Below are 9,905 nucleotides of genomic sequence, written 5' to 3' on the forward strand. Positions count from 1 at the left end.
TGCTGTGTGGAGTGGCAATTGGTGCAAGATTTCTTGGGAAAACACTTAAGGAATTATGTATTAAATTCAAACCCAGTAAGTCTTCAGTTCAGTTCAGTTCAGTCGCTCAGTCATGTCCAACTCTTTGTGACCCCATGAACCACAGCACGCCAGGCCTCCCTGTCCATCACCAACTCCCGAAGTTTACTTGAACTCATGTCCATGAGTCAGTGATGCCATCCAGCCATTTCATCCTCTGTCGTCCCCTTCTCCTCCTGCCCCCAATCCGTCCCAGCACCAGGGTCTTTCCCAATGAGTCAACTCTTCACATGAGGTGGCCAAAGTATTGGAGTTTCAGCTTCAACCTCAGTCCTTTCAATGAACACCCAGGACTGATCTCCTTTAGGATGGACTGGTTGGATCTCCTTGCAGTCCAAGGGACTCTCAAGAGTATTCTCCAACAGCACAGTCTTAGGACTCAACAATCCTTCTCTAAGGAATACAAAAACATATGTACATAAATATTCACCACACCATTCTTTGTATCAGAACTATCTTCAAAAAACAAAACAAATAGATGTTTATTAACAATACAATGGACAAATAAATTATATTAATATAATAATATAATGATACATATGCTTCCCTGGTGGCTCAGGCAGTAAAGAATCTGCCTGCAATGCAGGATACTCGGGTTTGATCCTTGGGTCAGGAAGATCCTCTGGAGAAAGGCATGGCAACCCACTCCAGTATTCTAGACTGGAGAATCCCAAGGACAGATTTGACTGGCAGACTACAGTCAACAGTGTCGCTAAGAGTCGGACACGACTAAAAGTGACTTCAAACAGCACAGCATGTAGAGCCTTTTGACTTGTGTCCATTTCTTTGTGCAGGTTACTTCATCAGTAAAAAGGTTTGTGTTTTTTAAATCATTCACAAAGTTAGCAATTTGTTTTTAGTGGTAGAAAATTATTTGTTATACACTTGACAAATGATTTACCTGGTTCATCGTGATGATGTCTTTAAGGTGAGCCTCTGGGAAGCCCTTGACCCTCTGTGAGGGCGGGGTCTCACACTCTTCCTGTCCCAGTGGGGTGAGGGGAAGAAAAGCAGAAGTGGCTGTTCTGGGCAAACACTCACAGATGCACGTATCAGTTTGTGAAAAATAACTGTTCCACAGATTCAGGTCATCCTACTGTAAATCTGTCTCCTTCAGTCTATTTTAAAGTTTACTCCCTCTCTGGTGTGCTGTCTCTAGTTCATGTCCTTTGCCTGAGTTCCTAGCAGTTGGCTGGGACTTCGGCTTCGCTTTGAGGCTTAAATGTTTCCCCTTTGTCTGCCTTGGCTTCGTGACTCATGCTGGTTAGTACTTAGGATAATCTGAATTGATACCTACGCCCTTCCTCCATCCTATGCCCTGGGATGCTGTCTTTCTGGGATGCAGTAAAACTAAAAGTATCACCATGTAGAGAAGGAACATTATTACCCAAAATATTTTAATGATGGAAGAAAATCTATGATATAATTGCAATTTGTTGTTGTTTACTTGCTAAGTTGAGTCCAGCTTTTTGCGACCCCTTGGACCATAGCTGACAGGCTCCTCTGTCCATGGGATTTCTCAGGCAAGAACACTGGAGTGGGTTGCCATTTCCTCCTCCAGGTGGTCTTCATGACCCAGGGATTGAACCCTCAGCTCCTGAATTGGCAGGTGGGTTCTTTACCACTGAGCCACCAGGGAAGACCCAGAGTTGTAATACTGTACCACATTTTTATTATTGAACATTTATATAGTTCCCAGGTTTTATTATAATAAGCACATCAAGAAATTTCTTTACACATAAATCAATATATATAGTTATTATCATTGCCTTAGAATGTATACCTACACTGGCTGAATTGAAGATCAAAGGGCTGTGAACATTTTTGAGCTTCTTAAAATATATACATATTTAATTTATTTTCTAGATTCCACCAGCAACATATGAGTCTCATTAATGCCAAACCCTACCAGATTGAGTTGGACCATAAGGCTGAATGCCAAAAAATGTGTTTTCGAACTGTGGTCCTGGAGAAGACTCTTGAGAGTCCCTCGGACAGCAAGGAGATCAAACCAGTCAAACCTAAAGGAAATCAACCCTGAATATTCATTGGAAGGACTGAAGCTGAAGCTGATGCTCCAGTATTTTGGCCACCCGATATAAAGATCTGATTCATTGGAAAAGACCCTGATCCTGGGGAAGATTGAGGGCAGGAGGAGAAGGAGGCGACAGAGGATGAGTTGGTTGAATGGCATCACCTACTCAATGTACCTGAGCTTGAGCGAACTCCAGGAGACTGTGAAGGACAGGAAAGTCTGGTGTGCTGAAGATCACAGGGTGGCAAAGAGTCAGACAGAACTCAGTGACTGAACAACAACAACTAGATTGAGTACTGCTTTTTAAATTTTAAAATTTCACACATGAAGATGGTATTTTATTATTTCTATTTTTATTTCTCTGATAATCATGCCTTTGAAGTAACTTCTGTTTACAGCACATGAAAGTCTAAGCCACTGGAAATATTCAATCTGAAGCTGCCTTACTCAAAATGATGTATTTAATGAGAATCTTTACTAGTGTTTTGTTTTTTAATTGTATTTATATGATGGTTGATTGGTAACTCTATCTGGAAGTCTGGACCAAAACCATGTCCACTTCTGCTGATGTTCTAGAATCTTATGGCATTGATTTTTCTTTTTTAAAAATTCACTTATTTTTAATTGGAGGATAATTGCTTTATAATATTGTGTTGGTTTCTGCCATGTATCAATGTGAACCTGCCATAGGTTGGTATTGATTTTTCATTTCTTTTGTGTGCAGGAGAGAACTCAGCTATCTTGTAAACACAAGACTGGCCTTTTGGGAGCCCAGCTTCTGTCAGTTCCATGTGGCGCCAACCCTGTGTTTCTTGTCCCCTTGCCTTTCCTGTGAGTGTCACCTTAAGGACTGCCTTCCCCTATTGGCACCAGCTCTTCCTCGTAACAGCAACTGAATCCCATTTGCAGCTTTTCCAGAACTTGCAGAAGCAGCTCCATCACATCTCGTGTCATTAACCACCCCACCAGGAACTGGGGTGCCTCTCCACCTTCCAAGGAGTTCTCCAAGCTCAGGGAACCACCATCGGCTGGCAGCAAGCTCCTCTTCTTAAGTGCTGATTCACAGAGCTCCTCCTGTTAATCTCTACATTTCAACAATCTTAACCTTTCTTCTTGTTTCCCCAGCAGTAAGGCATAGCTGTTTCTTGCAGTTACTTCCTCTGTGGTTATCTTCCAATTCCCTTTTTACCCTTTTGTTAACTAGTTAATGACTTTCTATCTAGTTAGCAATTCTGTGCATTAAATTATTTTCCCTTTAAATAACTGGTGAGATTTCTTTCAAAAATATGATCAAAATATGACCATATTCTCTTTATTGAAAATAAACATTGTATGGCAGAAACCAGCACAACATTGTAAAGTATTCTTCAATTAAAAATAAATTTTAAAAAAGGTAATCCAAGTGAAAATACTTTTAAAAAGGGAAAATGAAGGGCCAGATGCCTACTACAAAAAAGGGTCAGAGAGTTGACATTTATTAATGTGTAGAAAACTAGGTTAAGCCTGTATAGTTTAAGGCATGTAAAATACGATAGTATAGCACCTTTTAAAGTTGTGAAGATAAAAATGGCAAAACTAAAATTAGAAGTTTTGATGGGCTCCCTGGACTGAATTGCATTGTCCCTAATTTCCCATGTAGAAGCCATAACCTCCAGTGTGATGGGATTTGGAGATGAGACCTTTGGGAGGTAATTAAGGTGAAATGGTATCATGAAGACAGGGTCCTCATTCTAGAACTAGTGCCTTTTTAAGAAGAGACACAGGGAGTTTGCTCTCTCTCCCTGCCATGTGCATATACAGAGAGAAGGCAGCTGTCTGTAAGCCAAGAAGAGTTTTCACCAGAAACTGACCTTGCTGGCACCCTGATCTTGGACTTCCCAGCCTCCAAAACAGTGAGAAAATAAATTTCCATTGTATAAGCCACCCTGTCTATAGTATTTTGCCATGATGGCATGAACAGACAATTACAACAGAAGATGTTCCATCTCATTGGAAAGGAATGATTAAAATTTGATGGCTTGGAAATGAAGCAATGAATGAAAATGCTTTTAGAGAGAAATCTAAAGTGGGGAAATGTTTTTATGCTTGTTGGCTCAGAGGGATTCTGTGGTCTGGGATGTCAGAAATCTAGGAGATTCTTACAACTGACAGTCATTAATTGAAATCACTGTGATGTTTTACTTACTTATAAACCTATACCATTGGCTTTCTGATACGGTCTTCCAGGGATTGTGCTATATTTTCCCAGATTCAGTATTACTCTCTCAAATAGTCCAGCTCAGTGACCAAGATGCTGTAAGTAATTATTGAAGAACATATGGAAAGGGGTTATTGTGATCAGAATCTGACAGAAGCTGCAGCTGCAGTTTCTTCAGCACTGTGCCATACCTGGCTTAGTCTTGAAAAAAGAAAGTGTTGGTCACTCAGTTATGTCCAACTACTTACAACCCTATGGACTATATAGCCCACCAGGCTCCTCTGTCCAAGGGATTTTCCAGACAAGAATACTGGAGTGGGTTGCCATCCCCTTCTCCAGGGGAACTTCTTGATCGAGGGATCAAACCAGGGTCTCCTGCACTGGAGACAGATTCTTTACCAGATGAGCCACCCAGGAAGTGGCTGACTTAGCCTTAATTTGTAGTATTTCAGTATTTTGAAGGGCATGATCAAATTTCTTGGATTTAAAAATGCTTACCATTATGGGAAAGAATTTTAGGTCACAGGACTCTGAAAGGCAGGTTAGAATGACCTTTTCTCTAACAGTTAACATAGGCCATCATGTGTTAAGAAAAGAAAAGGAATCAGAGCACACAGAAAGCCAAAAGATGCATCTTGGGGTACCATTTATTACTGTGAGGTGAGAGTAGGCCTTCCTACTTGGTAAGATTATCAGGCCACCTGGATACAACCAATTAGCTTTTGCTTAACACTGACCACTGTTTGCCAATTAGGACCAATTAGCTTTCACTTAATACTGACCGCTGCTTGCCAATTAGGAAATTAGGAATGGGGCGGAAACCCCCAGGAAAGTCCCGCGCGTGCGAAAGTTTTGACCAATGAAATTGCTTTGCAAACGTGTAACCAATCCGCTTCTCTCCCTATAAATTTGTGTAACAGCTTGGGCTCGGGGCTCTCTGACCCACACCACTGCGTTGGTTGCAGCAGAGAGTCCTGGCTCGAGTCAGTAATAAACTTCCCTTTCTGCGAGTTGCATTGTCTTGGAGGCCTTCTCTGTTCCCGCTCGGGGATTCGGACATCGGGCATAACATTTGGGGGCTCATCCGGGATCCCTTTACTGGGGGAAAAGAACACTTCCAGGACAGAGGGGAAGGATAGATAATAGCACCGGTGCTCAGGAAAACTCATGGGGCCCGAAAACCCAGCGCTGTGTTGTCAGCTGTCCATGTGTTTGTCTTTGGCTCTCCGTGTTTGTGTGTGTGTGCCGGCATTGTCTCAGGCAGGACAGGAGAAGTCCAGTGTAAATCCGGGGCCCTGCTGTGAAGCAGGAAGGTGTCTGGCACAGGAAGTCCAGTGTAAATCCGGGGCCCTGCTGAGAAGCAGGAAGGTGTCTGGCACAGGAAGTCCAGTGTAAATCTGGGGCCCTGCTGTGAAGCAGGAAGGTATCCGGCACAGGAGAAAGCTTTCTATCTGGTGAGAAAACTCAGGGGGCCTGAAAACTCAGCGCTGTGTTGTCGGCCGACGTTTGTCTGTCCATGTGTTTGTCTTCAGCTCTCCGTGTTTGTCCATGTTTGTGTGTGTGCCGGCATTGTCTCTGGTCTCGTTCTGCCTTCAACTCCTACTCTCTTCAGGAGTTTCAGTGAACAGGTGAACAGTTGTGGGCGCAATTGATGAGTCCTGGCCAGGGCTACACTCTGGCAGACTCTGAAGGCCCTACAATAAGGGAGCCTCAGTAACTAGAAGCCCGACCAGGTGAAACCCTCCTTTCACTACGATTGTCAGCAGCTGTTGCACCACAGAAGAACGGGAGCGAATTCTGGCAGAAGTGAGGAAACGGGTCCCAGGGGCCGATGGGAGACCAACTGCCCAGCCTCATCTCATGGACGAGGGGTTTCTTCTGTTGCGGCCTAACTGGGATTTTGAGCGAGCGGAAGGTAGGGAGCGTCTCCGAGTGTACCGCCAGACTCTGATGGCTGGCCTGCGGGCCACAGCAAGAAAGCCGACAAATTTGGCAAAGGTAAATTTAGTAAGGCAAGAGCCCACTGAGAGCCCAGCAGCCTTCCTAGAGAGGCTGATGGAAGCTTTCAGGCAATATACACCTATGGACCCCCAGGCTGAGGAGTCACGCGCTGCAGTACTGTTAGCGTTTGTAAATCAGGCAGCCCCAGATATTAGGAAGAAATTACAAAAGATAGAGAGATTGGGAGAACAGATGATACAGGATTTATTGAAAGCAGCTGAAAAGGTATTTAATAATAGGGAGACCCCAGAAGAAAGGGAAGAACGAATTCAATGGGAGGAAAGGGAATTAGCTGAGAAGATCAGGAAGGAAGATAGAGAATATAGAAAGAGGGAAAACCAGAAGAACCAGAGGGAGCTAGCCCAGATTCTTTTTGCGGGGATAAAAGCCGGAACAGAATTGAGGGAACCTTGAGACCTGTGGACGGGAGAAAAACAGAAACCAAAAAGGCAGGCCCTAAAGAAAGATCAGTGCGCCTACTGCAAAGAACAGGGGCACTGGAAAAACGAGTGCCCTAAGAGGGACCCGAGGAGAAGAATGACCCAGAGAGAGAGAATCTCCCCTGGAACTCGAGTTCTATATGCGGGGGAAGACAGTGACTAGGAGAGTCAAGACTCGGCACCCCTCCCTGAGTCCTGGGTATATGTTGGATAATTGCAGTCATGAGGAACTGGAAAATTCTGCTGAAGATTACATGTTAGATCTGAGGTGTGGGGACCCTGAAAATCTAGAATGTTTTCCTATTAGCCTGTCAAATGTAGGCTTTGTACCTCTCTATGGTGGAGATCAGACCCAGAAAGTTACTTGCCACCCAGAGGTCCTTCTGCTACACAAATAGCCTGGCAAGAGGTCACCTGTTTGGGGTATAAGATCAGGCAGGGGCAAAGGTGGCTAACCCAGGTCATGAAGGAAACAATATTGCAGATACCAGAGCCCAAGACCCCCCACCAGGTGAGAGAGTTTCTGGGGACTGTTGGATATTGCAGACTGTGGATCATGGGGTTTGCTGAGAAGGTCCGGCCAAACTGGACTTGGACTGAGCCAATGAAACAGGCTTTCCAGACACTCAGACGGGCCCTACTAGAAGCCCCAACCCTTGCCCTGCCTAACCCAGATAAGCCATTCCAGCTGTTTGTAGCTCCATGATTGCAGCGAGATACTGGCTGAGGCCCTGGTGGCACGAAAAGACTTAACTGATGTACCCCTAGACAACAGTGAGCTAGTATGGTTCACCAATGGGAGCAGCTATGTAAAAGATGAGCAAAGGAAAGCTGGAGCCGCCACGGTAGAGATATGGCTCCACGAAGTTTTATGCACTGTGTGGCTTTGGTGGGGTAAATGCCGTATGCAGGTGGACCCACAGAAGTACAAGGGCATTCTTAATGGATTTTCAGTTACACTCAAAGAGGATGGTTTCCGTGGTTTGGCCAAAGGATGGGCCCCGACCCTCACTGGCTACTCCCTGCAGGGGCTCTGCAAGTTTGGCTTTTATGATGTACATGCTTGGAGAGGAGAATGCCTATCTGTGGCGCACATCACTGTATTTGGCTGCCTCTGCCAGTGCTGAATTCTTTGCTGACAATTAACTTGGACCCGCCTCCCACAGGGGTTCAAGAACTCCCCTAATGAGGCTCTGAGTGAGGCTATGGAAGCTGCTAAGGTTCGAATTCAAACCCAACCAGGTTATGCTAACACTCTGAGGGATGCAGCTCCCAAAATGTATAAGGAAGAAGGCTTAAAGGCGTTCTACAAGGGGGTTGCTCCTCTTTGGATGAGACAGATACCATACACCATGATGAAGTTTGCCTGCTTTGAACGTACTGTTGAAGCATTGTACAAGTTTGTGGTTCCCAAGCCCCGAAGTGAATGTTCAAAGCCAGAGCAGCTGGTTGTCACATTTGTGGCAGGTTACATAGCTGGAGTCTTCTGTGCCATTGTTTCCCATCCTGCCGATTCCATGGTGTCTGTGTTGAATAAAGAGAAGGGTAGCAGTGCCTCTCAGGTCCTTAAGAGACTTGGATTTAGAGGTGTATGGAAGGGACTCTTTGCCTGTATCACCATGATCGGCACTCTGACTGCACTACAGTGGTTTATCTATGATTCTGTGAAGGTCTACTTCAGGCTCCTTCACCCTCCTCCCCCTGAGATGCCAGAGTCTCTGAAGAAGAAGCTTGAGTACACTCAGTAGATAAATGAAAGCAAATATGGACTGAATCTGCGTGTTGATCAGTGTTTGAGGAAAATGCAACTGGATGAGAGATAATCCAGGCTTGCAAAGCATGCCAGCTGATGAGGACAGGGAAAAAGCAGCACACGGGAACGAGGTACTGAGGGGAGGAGCCAGGGCAACACTGGGAGATAGATTTCACTGAGGTAAGGCCAGACAAGTACGGGTATTGCTATATGTTGGTTCTGGTAGATACCTTCTCGGGGTGAGTGGAAGCCTTCCCTGCTAAGGGAGATCTTAGAGGAGATAGTGCCTAGGTACGGGCTGCCAGTGACTATGGGCTCTGATAACGGACCTACCTTTGTGAGCCAGATTGTACAAGGGCTGGCCCAAGCTCTGGGGATGAAATGGAAATTACATTGTGAATATAATCCCCAGAGCTCAGGACAGGTTGAGAGAACAAAGTTGGCAATAGAGACTGGCGGGGACTGGGTGACCCTCCTTCCCTTTGCACTCTTTAAGCTGAATCTTACCCCTTTTGAGATTCTGTATGGAAGACCCCCTCCTGTGTGTATTAGAACCCAGATGGAAAGGCCCTTCTCCTTACCACTCCTACTGCTGTCAAGGTCTACGGGATCGGACCCTGGGTTCACTGCAATCACATGCGGCAAGCCACACCGGAAGAACAGGAAAAAGTGCGAGCAGAATGGAAGGCGAGTCCTCACCCGTCAAATCCTTTGACTCGTCCGCTGGGAGGTCTCCTAATTCTCCTGATGATCAGCGACTAGCAGACTCATGAGCTGCTCAACGAGACCTCAGGAATTCACCCTCCGAACACCTGGTGGCCAGACCTTTACTTTGACCTAAGGGGAATCTTACCCAGGGAAGGACCCCTGGGGAAATACCCACAATTTGGGCCATGGGGAGCCTTGGGGACTGGGAGAAAACTCAGCCAAGAGGGGTTCTTTGTGTGCCTGGGCAAACCTGTGGTGGCATGGAAAGCTTATTGCAGGAGCTGAAGCTGTATAACTTCTTGTGATGGGCCCCGGGAATGGGACGTAGGAAACAGAGATTTGGTAGCCCTGAGTGTGGCACAATCCACAGGGCCAAGTACCTCAGATACGGGGGCAATTTAACCAAGCTTCACTATCTCTGCAAGGCCAAGGGCTTTCGTCCCTATGAGCCGCTGTAGATGCAATCAGTCACTTAGAGAAGTCTTTGACTCCCTTGTCTGAGGTGGTAGAATCTATGGCAAAAGTGAGAGAGGGACTGGCACAACGAAAGAGAGAAGGGGAAGCCCAGCAGAGATGGTTTGAGTCTTGGTTTCAACACTCCCCCTGGCTGACTACCTTAATTTCCACCCTCCTGGGTCCACTTATAGTGTCAGTGGCCCAAGATAGAAAAGAGGAAGATTCCTCTACTTGAAC

The 9,905-nt window shown here is 45.6% G+C and overlaps 1 pseudogene across 1 annotated transcript; it reads left to right on the top strand.

Annotated features, from left to right (window-relative positions):
* The first annotated feature begins 995 nt into the window (after positions 1-995).
* On the top strand, positions 996-8,552 carry LOC122685761 (annotated as a pseudogene). The gene is made up of 3 exons (XR_006338546.1): positions 996-1,006; positions 7,557-7,906; positions 7,954-8,552. The product of XR_006338546.1 is annotated as a phosphate carrier protein, mitochondrial-like (transcript).
* The last annotated feature ends 1,353 nt before the right edge of the window (positions 8,553-9,905 follow it).

Source organism: Cervus elaphus, chromosome 29 (assembly GCF_910594005.1).
Source record: "Cervus elaphus chromosome 29, mCerEla1.1, whole genome shotgun sequence".
NCBI lineage: Eukaryota > Metazoa > Chordata > Mammalia > Artiodactyla > Cervidae > Cervus > Cervus elaphus.